This window comes from Mauremys reevesii, linkage group 12 (assembly GCF_016161935.1).
Source record: "Mauremys reevesii isolate NIE-2019 linkage group 12, ASM1616193v1, whole genome shotgun sequence".
Classification (NCBI taxonomy): Eukaryota; Metazoa; Chordata; order Testudines; family Geoemydidae; genus Mauremys; species Mauremys reevesii.
In genome coordinates this window covers 6,599,261-6,614,239 of record NC_052634.1, presented here as the reverse complement: position 1 = coordinate 6,614,239, position 14,979 = coordinate 6,599,261, and positions in this window count along the sequence as shown.

Here is a 14,979-nt window from a genome sequence, read left to right as displayed (position 1 = left end):
TCCTTATCACTAGTCAGCACGTCCTTTGATGAGTCTTTGCTGGGGAGGAGTGTGAGAATCAGCCGGGCACAGCCACCGGGAAATTGTCCAGTCCTTACACTGCCTCTTGACTATTTCACCAGCCTATAAAAAACCCCCGACTTGCCCTAAGCTGGTGAATTTAGCCAGGCTGCCTCCAACCTGCCCCAGCCCAGAGCAGGATACAAGAGCCGCCTTCCCAGGATACCAGACAGAATAAAGCCCTACAAGGAAACTCCGACCTAGGGACAGCAAAGAGCAGGGGCTGTTGTGAGCACGCTCCAAACCCAAGCCTGCTGACGCAGTGGACCTTAATAAGGGGCTCTGGCACCTGGAGAGGATGGAGCCAGGCAGGCCACACAGTCTGCTCTGGATCAGTGGCAGCAGGAAGGATTTGGAGAGGGGACAGAGGATGTCGGAGGTTCTACCTCTGTGGGCTTAAGGGGCTGTGTTCTTGCTGCATGGGGCAATCAGCAAAGCTTGAGAATAGAGCGAGTCCTGGGGAGCAAAGCCCCTTCCTCCCCCCAACCCCGCCCCACCATCCCCCCACTGTTGCTGCTACTGTCACTGGCGCCATTTTTCTTTCCTGCCAAATTAAGCTTTATTCCGTTTGTCCCCAGTCCGACACAAGCAGAGCCCTGGCCACTGGGCCAGCAGACCCGCTAGCCGTGAGGCCTCTGGGATGGGAGACGTGCCATGTAACTGAGACCCAGGGCATGGAATACACCCTGCAGAAGAGCGATTGGAGGAAACAGAGGTGCCGGGGGAAGTCTGGACCCGCAGCACCGGGATCCGAATGGCACCGGGCAGTTTGATTTAAGTCCCTGTCCCAAAGGCATCAGGGTCACCCAGCTACAGCCCTGGCTCCCTCCAGATATCACTTCCCCTGGGGTCATGGCCGGGGGCTGCTAATAAACAGGTGTTGGTGTGAAGCCGGAGACACAGAACTCCCTGGCCCGCCAGCCATTACAACCATCAGCTGTCTTAATGAGCTCTGACCGGCAGCGGAGAGGAGGAGCCCAGAACATACCCAGTGTCCCCTCTGGGTAAACACCGCAGTGTTGCCTGATGTCCCAGCCTCTTGCCGCTGTTTCTAGGGGATGGTGAGGAGGGAGGGTCTCCAGCCCAAGCCCAAATGTCTATGCTGCCAGTGTTAGCCCCACAGCACAAGCCCAAGGCAGTTGACCCGAGGGCCGAGACTCGCTGCCACAAGGGTGTTTTTTGCAGTGTAGACTTACCCTAAGAAGCGACTCTGATGACAGTGTGTGGAGTGCAGGACAGATGGACAAATCGGTGCAGGAAACTCAGCACCATGGGGCAAAGATGCCTCCCGGTGCCACTCATCCCAGCCCCACCGGATTGCTCTGAATGTAGGAGTGACCCTCCAAGCGGCACTCAGGGATGGGTCAGGCCGGCATCTGGGAACCTACATGATCAATGACGCTTTGCCCTTCTGGAGCCCAGAGAGGGGACATGCGTGTCACCTGACCACGGAGCTAATGGCAGAGCTGGGAAAAGAACCCAGGAGTCCTAGCCTCTTGCCCCTAGAGGCCATTCTCTGGCTCCTTGTTCCATGCTCTAGCTCCTAGGCAATGCTGCCTGTGTAGAAGCTAGGAGGTGCTAGGGAAGCAGTCCATGGTGCTGGTGATTACTGAAAATAAAATATTCTGAGGGCCCCCCATATTCCTTGGGCCCGGGAGACACCGGCCTGTTTGATCAGACCTTGATCCTCCCCGGTGTATGCTCAGCAAGCGGTGGGCAGCTCACTACCCGCCAGACACTAATTGACAGCGACACCCCGTCCCATCTCATCCAGAGCCTGGGGATTTCCTGTAACAGAGATCAATGTCCTCAGCATCCAGCCCGCCACCTGGGCCCCAGCCCCACTTTCCCTGGCTGCTGCGATCACCCATCACCGCTAGCCCCAGAGCCCTCCCCCACCAGTCTTATTTATTTGGATTAATTAGTTAGTTAGCACATGAAGAGGGAGAATCTGGGAGGCAGCTGCTCCAGCCAGGGGCCTCCCCTCCCCTGCCAACCGCCCCAGCTGGCAATATAATCCCGGCCATTGTGAAGGCGAGTGACTGTCTCAGCGACCCTGTCCGGCTCTGAACAATGGGAGCCTTTTCTTGGGCATGTGCTAAAGGGAGAGATGAACTCAGAGGTTTTGCAAAGGAAAAGGGAGGTTAAAAATAGCCGGGGCAAGGGGAGGGGGGAAGAGACTTCCCCCCATTCTCCTGCAGCACCAGCTCATTTTCTGAGAGACCCTCTGGCCCATTCTCTGCTTCTAAATCCTTCTCTGCAGTGACTTGGGGAGCTGGACTGCTCCACCCCAGGACAGCAGGTGCCTCTGAAGGACACTGGGCCAGCTGACTCTGGGGTTCTCTTCCTGGGTCTCTCACTGAAGCCCTGGCAAAGCACTTCCCGCTTTGTGCCTTCCTTTCCCCAGCTGGGAAGTGGGGAGAATGACAGCGGCCTTGCTCAAGACCAAAGGAGGTATGGGGGTTGCAGGGAGACAGCTGGGTCAAGAAAGACAGCAGGTCCAACTCCCTTGCCAGTGAGGAGTGGCCTTCACAGACTATAGTTTGCCCCAGAGAATGGGGGCTAGATGATGACTGGCAGTTGCCACTGAGGTGAGGTGGGCCTAGAGGGTTGGGGGTTCCCCTGGGAGGGGAGCACAAGGACTGCCATGGGGTAGAACCCCAGGTTAAGGGGCACTGGGGTTGGGGAGGGACATAGGCCTTGAGGTAGGAGACACTGGCCAGCAGAAGGCTCTCTGAGGGCTGGAATGGAGTTAATTCCTGGATGACCAGCAAGAGGTGCAGTGGCAGTGAGTGTTCAATCTGCTACAGTTATATATTATGTTTTTATAGGTGCCTTCACTTCCCCTCTAAACCAGGTCAGTTTTGTAACCAGCTCCTCAGCCTTCATCCTCTGCTGTGGGATTGTGAGAGTCTTCAGAGAGATGATACCATATTTTCCCTGTTGGTGGCACATCAGTTCCCCCTAAGCTGCCTCCTTTTATAGACTTCTCAGTCCTTCATTGGGGTGGCTAGTCCCTGTCCCCTTCCTCCAAGCATTTTACATAGCTGGGTCGGTGGTGGTGGTTTTCAGAGTAAATGTGCCTCAGAGAGGGAGTAACATGCCCAAGGTCACAGAACAATTCAGTGGCAGAGTCAGGAACAGCACTTAGAAATCCTGCCACCCTGCTCTAACCACTAGACCTTACTCTCCCCCAGAGCTGCACTAGAACTGAGGAGTCCTGCTCTAACCACTAGACCCTACTCTCCTCCCAGCACAGGGCAGGAGGTGGCTCTACTCAATAGACATGCTACTGTGGGGAGGTTAGGTCCCATCAAAACCTCCTTTCCTTTTTCCTATTGAGAAGGAGCTCAAAGGCAAGTTTTCTCTTCTCAGTGCTGCTAGCCCCTGCCTTGTGGTGGTACACCCAGCATTTCAGATGGAATCCAGGGTAAACCGAGCGGCCTCCCCTTGGCTTTGTGCCTGCTCTGCTGAGATTAGCCAGTAACCTGTTTGCTCCTTGGGCTAATGGCTTTACTGGCTCTACCACTGTCCCCCCTTGAGTCCGCATTCCAGACACCTGCTCTGCCCAGTCCTGCTTCCCAGAGTGGGCTCCTGGCTCACCCCACCTGCCCTGCCCCACCAAACAGGCTGGTTGGAGCAGATTTTGCAGCTGAGCCCTGTCCCACAGCTCCCACCTGTAGGAGGGGCCCAGGAATGGAACGGGAGCATTTTTGTCCCTGACATGGGGACTCTGGTTTTCCTATGGGCACCATAGCAGGTGGGCCTGAGGCAGCACCCAAGATCTCTGGCTCCTCCAACATGAAAATCCAGATGGTGCTTAATTTTAAACTCCTCTTTCCTCCCTCATGGCTCGCAGCTCACGTCTTTCCTTCCTCCGCCCAGGCTCGCTCGCTCCCCATCTTGATTTTTCCGAGACACCATCCCCGCTGTATAAACAAAAGCTATTGTAGCCATGGTTAATAATCCCCAAATAAAGCACAAGCAAGGGAGAGAGGAAGGCGTGAGGAACACACACAAACTATCCACTGGGATTGGAGCCCAGAAAGGAGAAGCAACGTGAACTGGTTCATAGACTCAGCAGGACTGGGATGTTCCAGGAGTGGGGCAGGTGTGGGAGTTACCCCAGAATCAAATGAATGAAGGTAGAAGTCTAGATCCTCAGCTGGTGTAAGTCCCTATAGTCAGTGACACCCATTTACACAGCTGAGAGTCTGGCCCAGAGAATGGAGTCCCCTTTCTCCACTGGAGAAGGGTGTGAGTGTCTCTCTCCCCGCTCTGTGCTGTAGGTTTCTGACTCGGTGATGGCACAACTTGCAGGACACCCAATAGGTCCAAAAGCAGCACAAGGGGACCCCATATTTTGGTGACTTTAGGGCCCTCATCCCAGGATGACACAGCAGGCCTGATCTTAGTTATACCATGGCCTTTTTGTGCACCTCTCCACAGGAGGTCTCCCCAGCTGCTGCGTAAGGCTCCCTGGTACAGGGAGCATGGCCCAAGTGCACTGCTTCTATTCACTGCTTCCTATGGTGCCTGGGAAGTGCAGAGTGCACTAGAGAAGCCCTGAGGTTGCTCTAAGTTGCACATGGAGGGCCAGGCAGGGCCCAGCCCTGCCCCAGAATATAGAGTGCAAAGGTGGGTTAAGGTCTCCTTAGCTCCCTGCAATCACTGGCAGCAGTAGTTGAGTAAATGAGAATCTGACCCAGTGCTCTCATTCCACAGCACCAGGTGGAGTGGGTGGAAGCTGGAAACAGGCTAGCACGCTATCTGGGGAGGAACAGGACTAGGTCCCCTGGCCTTACTTCAGAGGGACCGAATTCCTCTTGTGTCCCAGGAGAGGGCGACTCTTCCCCCTCCCATGGCAGAGGCGTGTGATGAGGTCCAAGACTGAACAGTGTCCAGATTCCTCCTTGAACATCTGCCTTTTGTCAGCCGTGAGATCTGGGCAGGAAGCGAGTCCTGATGAATAATTCATCACGCCGACCTCAAACTCATAAAGAGCAGCATGAACCTCGGATGGAAGAAAGCTGGCGGGTCTGACCCTCCCCAGCTGATCTGCCTGCTTTTAGCAGGGGACAGGGTGAGGCATGGCTAAAAGGGTTAAACATCCCGCCAAATAAATAACCCTCAAAAGACTTGTGGGGAGATCATGTTTGTGGTTTTGTGTTTTTTATACATGTATGAGTAGGGTCCACAATGTAATCAACAGTCCCTCTCTCTGCTGTATTCTGATAATTCAGAGGTCAAAAGAAAATCCTAGCATTTAAATGAATTGTAAACATGGGATACCTTGGTATTCTCTCTTTGAAGTGTTCTGGGAATGGCAGAGGAACAAGCAAATGGCCTTATGTTAATTCGTATAGCTCAGTTCCGGTGATGGACGTCCTTCAAAGTCATCCTAATTATCTTTTGTTCCCTGAGAAACTCTAACTTTTCAAAAGACATGAAATTGTGTAAAAGCTCCTTGGATCCTGATTCTATCATCTCAGATCTGCTTAGACTTCATCGGGGAGGTTTGAGTTGCAAGACTGAGGTCCCAGTTATGCTGGTACAGCCTGAATATGAGATTTGGACAGTGGACTATGACCTGTGAACTTTCTGAAAACACTTTGCAACTACAAAGCTCACCATCTATGCTATGAATCTGCACCTCAGTGAATTGAACTCATGTCTGTATGTATATTGATCTTTTAACTGTACTTTTTTGGTTTGGTTTTTTAATAAATTTTAGTTCAGTTAATGAGAATTGGCTGTAGCATGTATTTGGGTGAGAGCTGAAACCTTCACTAACCTGGGAGGTAATGCATCTGATCCTTCGGGAGTGGTAGAACCTTTTTTCTTTTATATGATGAAATAAGATTTACAGAAACTTTCATCATATTTGACATGGGTACCTGGATGGAGGCCTGAGGCTGGGCACTTGAAGGGAACTGTTTGGACTTCTGAGTAACCAGTGAGGTAATAATAATTAAAAAAAAAAAAGCTGTTAAGTGGCTTGGTGAATTTAAGTAATGGAATATCCACCAGCTTTTGGGGGGGGTTGGCTTCCCCATTCTTTGCAGTTTGCCCTAATTGAGTAACCACAGCTGGCTGCCTCTGGGACCCCGGTCACAGTGGCATAGTCATGCTTGGATACACATGACCACAGGTTAACTGGGTTTTTGGATCAGAACCAGACACTTGTCAATTTCTCTTTGATATTAGAGAGTTTAAGGGTTAAAAATCAGTTACTGTGAGTGACCCATGATCAAGATCCTGACAGAAAAAGCCTGTAAGAATTGGGCTTACAGAGGGATGTATTTTAAGCAGAAGGCTTGTGCCTGATTTAGGGGGTTAATAATTGGATCGTGTGGGTTTTAGGCTCGCCAATATGTTTTGATCAGAAGATGTTCTTGTCCTACATCAGGCTCCACAGAATTTACAAAGGGCCCTTGGGGATATGAGAGGAAGCTCACACGGAGACAGAAATAGCCATATTGACTCATTATTTAAAATCAATGAAATAGTAAGTAAATGGTAAAATCAGTTACAAAGTTACACTTGCATTACTGCAAGTCAAAAGCTACATATAGTATCATATGCTACACAGCTCTGGTTAATACAGTCACACCCTTCCCTGATAACCTGGTAGGGGGAGAGACAGGACCAGCATTGTGGTTCAGGTTTAATTCTCGAGTGAGAGATGCAGTGCTTAGAAGCTAAGGCTAAGAGCTATCCTAGGTAACTTTAACTTAAATGTAAAATCAAAACCTAATAATCAAAACTAAGAACCTAAGCCTAGGGAAACCAAGCTTTGCCTAGTCCCCTTGGAACTTACAGTTTGAAAGAAAACAAGTATGGCCTACCAATAGTTGCTATCATAGATAGAAGAGGAACAGAATAGAGAGAGTAGAAATAGAATACTCTAGCAAGGTGGGTCACCCTATGCCCAAATTTCATTCTTCACCCACAAAATCTTAGGGTACACTTACTCCATAGGCTAGTATGTTTGTGCATATTGATATGTACATACACATTGTTTTTGTTCTTTTTAGTCATTTCAGTTCTTTCCTTTGTGGTGTACTGTTAAGTCTGTGGGTACAAACTTGGAAATTCACTATAGCATTTTTCCATTGTTGGTCTAGATAAGTCATAGACCTATGCATGGGTACTTATCTAGGTAAAATCTTGATATAGATATGCTGACTTTACCTTAGCTTAACATACAGGATGTGGCCTATAGGTCCCTTTGCATTACACCTAAACTTACTTTAATATAAATCTATAAACCTATTACAATAAACCAAAATTCTTAAACTATAAGAAAAGAGAGCTAGATAAAGCAGGTTAATGCTATAGGCTACAGGCCAGACCAGGAACTGAAAAATCTGTTAATAGTTAGGGATAAGGAAGCAGACCCAGCAAAAATGCTTGCAGTGAGAAACTAGTAGCTAGAACTTGAACAAAGCAAAAAAAAAAAAGCTCTTCTGAAAGAGAACGTCTGTGGTTTGAACACGAACAGAAAATAGCATATATTTGATTGCAGGAACTAGACGCTAGGCAAAAATGGACAGACTTAAGCTCCAACTCAAAAGAATAAAGGAACAGGAACTGTATCATATTGAAAAACCAGTTCCTCTCAACAAAGATGGGGATAGAATCTGTCCAGTTTGTAACAATGTTGGCATGTAGTTTGACTCTAAGCATTGTCTGTGTGTAACCACATTTACCCCAACACTGCCACCTTTTATGTAAATGCTTTTACTGTTAGCTCAGGTGAAGGTAACCCCATAACTTGTGCAGAGAATGTAAAAGTTAGTGGTAAAAACTGTTTAGCGCAAATTACAGCTTCTAAGATCGCTATTGTTAAAACAGATCTTGTCAAAGAGGAAGATTATTTACCAGATCAGAGTGTGAATATTGCAATCCTCTGAGTTTCCTGTACATGTAGCTTTAGCCAGTATCCACCTTGACTGGAATGGTGTTAAGCATGAAGTTAGTGCTGGTGTAAGGAAGTTGTTGCTTAAGGATCTTTTGATTGGGGATGATATTAACACTTTGTTCAATCAAGTTGCTGACATAAACCAGTGGCAAGAAAGAACTAGTCCTGAACTTGTACTAGGGGCAAGGATTTGCCTATGGAGGGTGTCTCTCTAAATGTGTGTATGAGGAAGATGGCTGTAAATCCACTAGGACACTGGTCACAGACAGAAACAAGGCTTCTGGGCAAGCAGAAGATCCACATTCCATCCAGGCCTCTGCTGGGCAATCTTGCTCATCTCTATTTTGGAGAGCCCCGAGACAAGTGGAGCAGGGTAGTCTTGGCGTAAGACAAGCCCAGGTTTGAGCTCTGGGCGATTCAGCTGAGTGTAGACACCCATAGGACTAAAGAAGTGCAAAACACACGCGGCTCCAATAGGTCCAAAAGCCATACAAAGAGACCCTATATTTTGGTCACTCCTCCCCACAAACCAGGCCTCTTCTTGGGGTGCAAAGCTGGTCCCCGCTAGAACGTTCCCTTTGATTTATGGCAGCTGTGCAGCTGACCATGTTTAAGCACATTTACTGAACGCTGGTGGAGTTTGGCCTCCAAACAAAACCATTTGTTTCTTCTGCCTGTGTGTATTGTAACCCCACACGTGCTAGCCTTGATCTTCCCCCAGCTGCGGTACACAACTCTGCGCAGCAAGCATCAGTTTCACCACACAGATGGTCTGAGAGGGAGAAGTGTAATTACCAGCTCTAGGCTACGCCCACAAATCAGGAAGGTCAGATAACACCAAGGTATCCAGGCCCATGAATCTCCAGCGGTGGATGATGTTAGCTGAACCCTGAGTTCCATCTGCAGTCTGAGTCACTGCTCTCCCACCTGGTGTTTGCTTGATGGATGGTGTAAGACAAACAAGAAGGGGGGAGGGGGGGACTATGGGATTCTTTTAATGAAAATCATAAATGGCAATGGTGTCAAACCTGTGTTAGCCAGAGTAGTGGCCTGGAAAATTGTCTAAATGTCTGACACTTCCGGCTCCTTTTCCAAACAATTCTGGCGGGTATGGCATGGCACTGGGTGATTGGATTGAGACATCAGCACTCCATCGCTTGGCTGTAGTTTCTTCGCATGCTGCAATTGTGCTGGTCCATATACAGTTCAGGAGTGCAGCCAAAGGAGTGAGGGGTCTTGCACCCTGAAAAGGAGACTGGATGGAGCTCAGGGATCACCCTTTTCTTCCCAAGTTGCCTGTGGGATTTTGCAACATCTGCTTCAATCTCTGTTTGTTAGAGATGGGGAGAGTCGTACATTCAGATCTGATCGAAATTCAGGGCAGTTTGAATCAGGGTTTGCCTCTGTTATTTACAACCTTTTGAGCAAGGCTAGAACTACGCCTATTATGGAAGCCGGGGTGAGCCTGGCAGAGCTTTGGGCTTTATTGGGGGGAGTGTGTGGTGGTTAGAGCAGCGGTTCTGTGCCCAGCTCTGAGTCGTGGATTCCAAGTCCAGAAGGGACCACTGTGATCATCTAGGCTGACCTCCTGTGTAACTCAGGCCAAAGACCCATCCCAAAGTAATTCCCAGAACAGAGCTTTTAGAAAAACCTCCCATCTGGGTTTAAAAATGGCCAGTGATGGAGAATCCACCCCGACCCTTGGCAAATTGTTCCAGTGGTTAGTTATCCTCACGGTTAAAATTTACACTTTATTTCCAGTCTGAATTTGCCTACTCTGTCTTCAACTTTTAACCACTGGACCATGTTCTAGCTTTCTCTGCTAAAATGAAGAGCTCATTTTTAAATATCTGTTCCCCACGTAGGTACTTATAGACTGGGATCACGTCACCCCTTAACCTTCTCTTTGGTAAGATGAATAAATTGAGCTGCTTAAATCTCTCATTAGAAGGCAGGTTTTCTAATCCTTCAGTCATTCTCCTGGCTCTTCTCTGTACACTTTCCAATTAATCAACATCCTTCTTGAATTGCAGGCACCAGAACTGGACACAGGATTCTAGCAGCAGTGGCAAATAAAGAGGTAAAATAAACCCTACTCCTACTTGTGATTCCCCTTTATACATCCCAGGATCACATCAGCTGTTTTGGCCACAGATTCACACTGGAAGCTCATGTTCAGGTCATTATCTACCACGACCCCCAACTCTTCCTCCGCATTAATGCTTCCATAGAGTCTACCATCCTGTAAGTACGGGCCTGCATTATTTGTTCTTACATGTATATGTTTACATTTAGCTGTATTCAAACACACACTGGTTGCTTGCACCCAGTTTACCAAACAATCCAAGTCTCTCTGAATCAGTGACCTGTCCTCCGCATTATTTACCACTCCCTCAATTTGTGTGTCCTCTGCAAACTTTATCCGTGATGATTTTATGCTTTCTTCCTGGACATGGATAAAAATATTAAATACCACAGAGCCAAGAACCAATCCCCGAGCGACCTCACTGGAAACACACCCCTTTGATGATGATTCCGCATTTACAGTTACATCTTGAGATCCATCAGTTAGCCAGTTTTTAATCCCATGTTGATTGGCATTAATTACATTACCCTCCTTTAGTGACCCTGATTCTCTATTGCTCTGCGCCTTGTGCAGCCACTTACACCAGTGCTGAGTTCTATTAAAATGGTTGCAATATGTACCCACTTTGTGCTGATGTAATCCTTTGCCCGAGGTGCAGGACAACAGTGGATCAGGCCCAGCATATTCACTGGTTCGAGCTGGGGCCCAGCAGGGCTTCAGACTCCTGGGTTCTTCCAGGCTAATTTTTTTGAAGGGATCAAAGACTAGTTTGAGTTCATAATCCTAGTTACTCTCTCCTTTAAAGCCTGCTCCATTACATTGGATAACGGAGTGCCACTGGTGGAGAATCAGGCCCTGTGTTTATTGCCATGGGTGACTCCATGACGTGTGTGTTTAGCTGTAGGGCAGCCTATGCTGTGGGGCAGGACAGGCCCCCATAGGCTGAGCTGGCACACGTGGATGTCAGGGGATGAGATCTGGACTGTGGATGTTTTCCTGCAAATTATTTTCCTCTCTCTCTTCACAGCGTCTCCCGAGCATATCCCAGCACAGCTCCTGTGGCCACTGACCTCAGCGAGAGCAGGATCAGACCTAGGAGTCCGGCTTGAATGTGCCATCCCCAGCTGTCTAAGCAGGTCTGAAAGGCCCGCCTCTTCTCTGCAGCGTTGTCTGTTTGGGGCTCCAGGCAAATCCATTAAACGAGCAAATAAAACAGAAGGAGTGAGATAAGGTGAGAGGGAGCAAAGACCGAGAGACTCAGAGGGTTCTGGTCCCTCGTGAGAATCATCCTCCTCTGCCTGTGCTGGGACCCTGCATGCGCCCCCAGCCTTTCCCAGGAACCCAGTGGAATTTCACACTGCCCCAGGGCTGCAGGTGTGCCAGTTGCATAGCCCCTGGCCTGGACATGCAGAAGGAAGGGCTCCTGGTGGTTTAACGGGGGTTCAGCCCATTGTTATGATGCTGTCTGTGAACAGGCAGTGGTTTTCCAGGGTTTTGTCCCAGAATCTCCCTGTGCCTTGACTGGGCTGTGCCACAGCTGACACCATTGGCCAGCCAGATTAGCCGTGTCCAGCCAACCCCTTCACTGCTACCCCACCCACCCCTGCCTTGGATTGCTGTAGCACCCTGTTGTCTCTCTTGGGGCTCAGCCAAGCATGCAAACAATGGGTGGGGGGAATCCTGCCCCGGAGCAGTGTATTCCTCTGGGATTCCAAGGTGCACCCACTGGCTCCAGCCACAGACAAAGCAGAGCCCTGCCACCATCCACTAGCACCAATGATTTAATCTCTCCTGCAACTGGCCCTTGGTCAATATAAACTGAGCTGGTAATCAGCCGCCTGGAAGCCCAGTCTGTCTGCACAGCAGAGAGCACCATCTGCCTGTCTGGGAAGGGGGAGATGGATGTGACCAAAACACTGCCTTCAGCCACTGGCTGTTTCAGACACCTCCTTTGTGTGTGGAGATGTGTTTGGGTGGGGACCTAGCTGTGCAATATTTCCATGGCATGTGTGCGCGTAGGGAGGCATTTGTATGTGCATGTTTCTATGAGGGCATTCCTCTGTGTGTAATGTACATTTGTGTGTTTGCAATTGTGTGTGTCTCCGTGTGCTTGTATATATATCTGCGAGTGTTTGTGTGCAGGCCTACTTATGTGTGTGGAGGTGACGGGGGCATTCCTGGGTGGGTATGTTTGTGTGTCTGGGCACATTTGTGTGCGTGCTTGTTTGCGTACCTGTGTCCACCCGCCTGCTTGCATCACAATCCCTGGCTACACCTTGTTTTTTTGATTGAGCATGTCCTTAGGAGGATGTCTGAAGTGCGTGGCTGGAACAGTACTTGCATGTAACGTTTGCAGCTGCCTTCCCCCAGGTGTCAGATAAATTCTCTTCCACTTGTTTCTGTGCAATCTAACCTGCCCCTGGTCTGCCTTGGAGGCTCCAGCTGCTATCACCAACCAGCACCTGGAGTTGTATAGAAAACCAACCAAAGATGCCATTTTACGCAACTAATCTCCTTTGGAATAAACTGTTCATTTCTGATGAATCATCCAAACCCATTTAGCCTGGAAAGGAGGGGGGAGGGCAGAGACAGTGGATCAGAAATGCACCTAGAAGCAAAGAAGGGCAGGGGGAGGACTGCTGTGTGACCCACAGACAGAGAAAGGAAGGAGGAGGGAACGAATAAGAGGAGAGCTGAAGAGACAGAGCAGAGGGGAAGTGATTTGCCTAATGCCCCACAATGAATTAGTCTCAAAGCCAAGAGCAGAACCCAGGAGTCCTGGACCCCAGCTGTCACCGCTGGACAACTCTGTTGGTTTGGGTTTTTTTTTTTTGCCTTTTACCTTCTCCTTTTCAGATGCAGGTGTGGATCCTTTACCTCCACTCCACACTCCTCTGATCCCTTGGGACCTTTCTCCTTCTCGCTTCCCTGCCCCTCCTCCCTCTTTCAGATGGACACCGACCTTGCAGCTGGGGTACGAATCCCGGTTGCAGTGGTAGGAAAAGCAAATGGAGCAGGGAAGAGACTAAAGGCTGATAAAGCAAATGCTCTGAGACACCAGGCATTGAGGGCTGGCAGAGAGGGGGGCTTTCTACTACACCCAGGAGCTGCTGAGTAAAGCCAGGTGCCGTCCTTGGGGCCAGGGTGAGCCCCTCAGATCTGGGGGAAGCAGGGGAGGGTTCTAAGAGCAGGGTAGTCAGGGTGCCATCCCCTGCTGTACTGCCATCCAGGTAAGGGGTTGACAGTGCTTCACAGAGCATCTCATTGGTTAGGCCTTACGACCCCCATTTCCCAGATGAGGAAACTGAGGCACAGTACAGGGAAGTGACAGGCCGAAGGTCACCCAGTGAAGCGGTGGCAAAGCCAGGGAGGGAACCCAGGAGTCCTGGCTCACTAGTCACTAGAGCATACAGGAGGGGGGAGCTGTTCGAGGCAGGACAGCTTCGGCTTGGGGGTGGAGGCTAACAGCCTTTCAGCCCATTATCATCTCCCAGCTCCCCACAGACTGATCCCTGGCCTGTTGTCACAGGAGCCACATCGCAGCCACGAGAGCCGAATCAAACACACACAGGTCACAGAAAGTGACAGGGTGGTGCCTAGGAGTGAGGGAGCCGTGCCCTGTGGGGGCCCCCAGGACAGGCAGTTATAGAGGGCACAGGCAGCTTTTGCTGGGTAATCACCGCCTTGCACAGCTCTGGCCATGATCGTAGGCTCCTCCTGCCACGTGGGCTCCGGCGCATTCTCCCTACCCATACAGGCCTGAGAACAGCTTTCCCACAGCGGCTGCGCTGTACGGGATCCAACAGCTGCATGGGCAGCTTTGTGCTTTGGCTGAAGGGGATGGCAGAGGGGGTGGGGGAGGGAGCGAGAGCCAAAGGGGCTTTCTACAGAGCCATTGTGCTTGGCCGTTTCCAATCTGGAATCCGCGTGTTGCCGAAGGAGCGTGAAAAAGAGAAATTCAGCCAATGTGGCGTTGCTTTCCAGGCTGCCTCGACCCGGGGGCGGGCACCTTCAATGGGGAGATTCACCACGAGGCTGTGATGTAACACAGGAGCTTTGTGATGTCATCTTCGGCACTCCAGGTGTACAGACAGGTCCTCGGAAGACCAAACTTATCTGATTTTGCTTTGACACCCACCCCCCCACCCCCAGATACATTCTGGACTCCTTCCTTCTGATTTTAAAAAGGGCCAACCCAGCCCCTTACATGTGTCCAATGCACAGTTATTGTGTAGCTTCTGCCCTGGCCCCCAGCGACTCTATGCCCAGAGAGACAGCAAGAGGCAGATTTCAACCCTGGCCTCTCAACACAATCCTACCTGCCAAACCGGTAGGCAGATGCCCAGGTGCTTCGCTGAAGTGGGCAAGAACCTGCCTGCAATCCAACGGCTGGGATAGTGTCAGGCAGTGGGAGTTAAGTGCCTAAATATCTCTGAAGATCTGGGTCAATGGACTTCTGCTGATCTAAGCCGGTGCAGCTCTGCTGATGTCACTATGCTCGGAGAAATTGGCCAAGAGCTTTGGAGGACATTTAGGTTTAGTCCTATTCATAGGGGTAAGAGACAAGGCACTGTGGGTTTGAAGAACTTCCCACTGATCACCAACATAACATTGTTAAATCAAACACTTCCAGGGTCACTCACGTCCCATACATTGGTCTCAGTAATACAGGGAAGAGCATTCAGTTTCCACCTAGCACAATGGGGTCTGGATTTCATCTGGGACCCCAAGGCGTCCCTGTAATACACATAAATGGAGAGGAATGAGTTAGGTGTAACAAGGATTAAGAAAGAGAAAAGAGGTTGAATATCAGGAGAAATGGCCCAGCAAAGAGGTCTAATAGGTATTGGGACATCCCCCAAGGGAAAGAGTCAGAATGTAACACACTGGCTTTGTGTGCCATATCCCC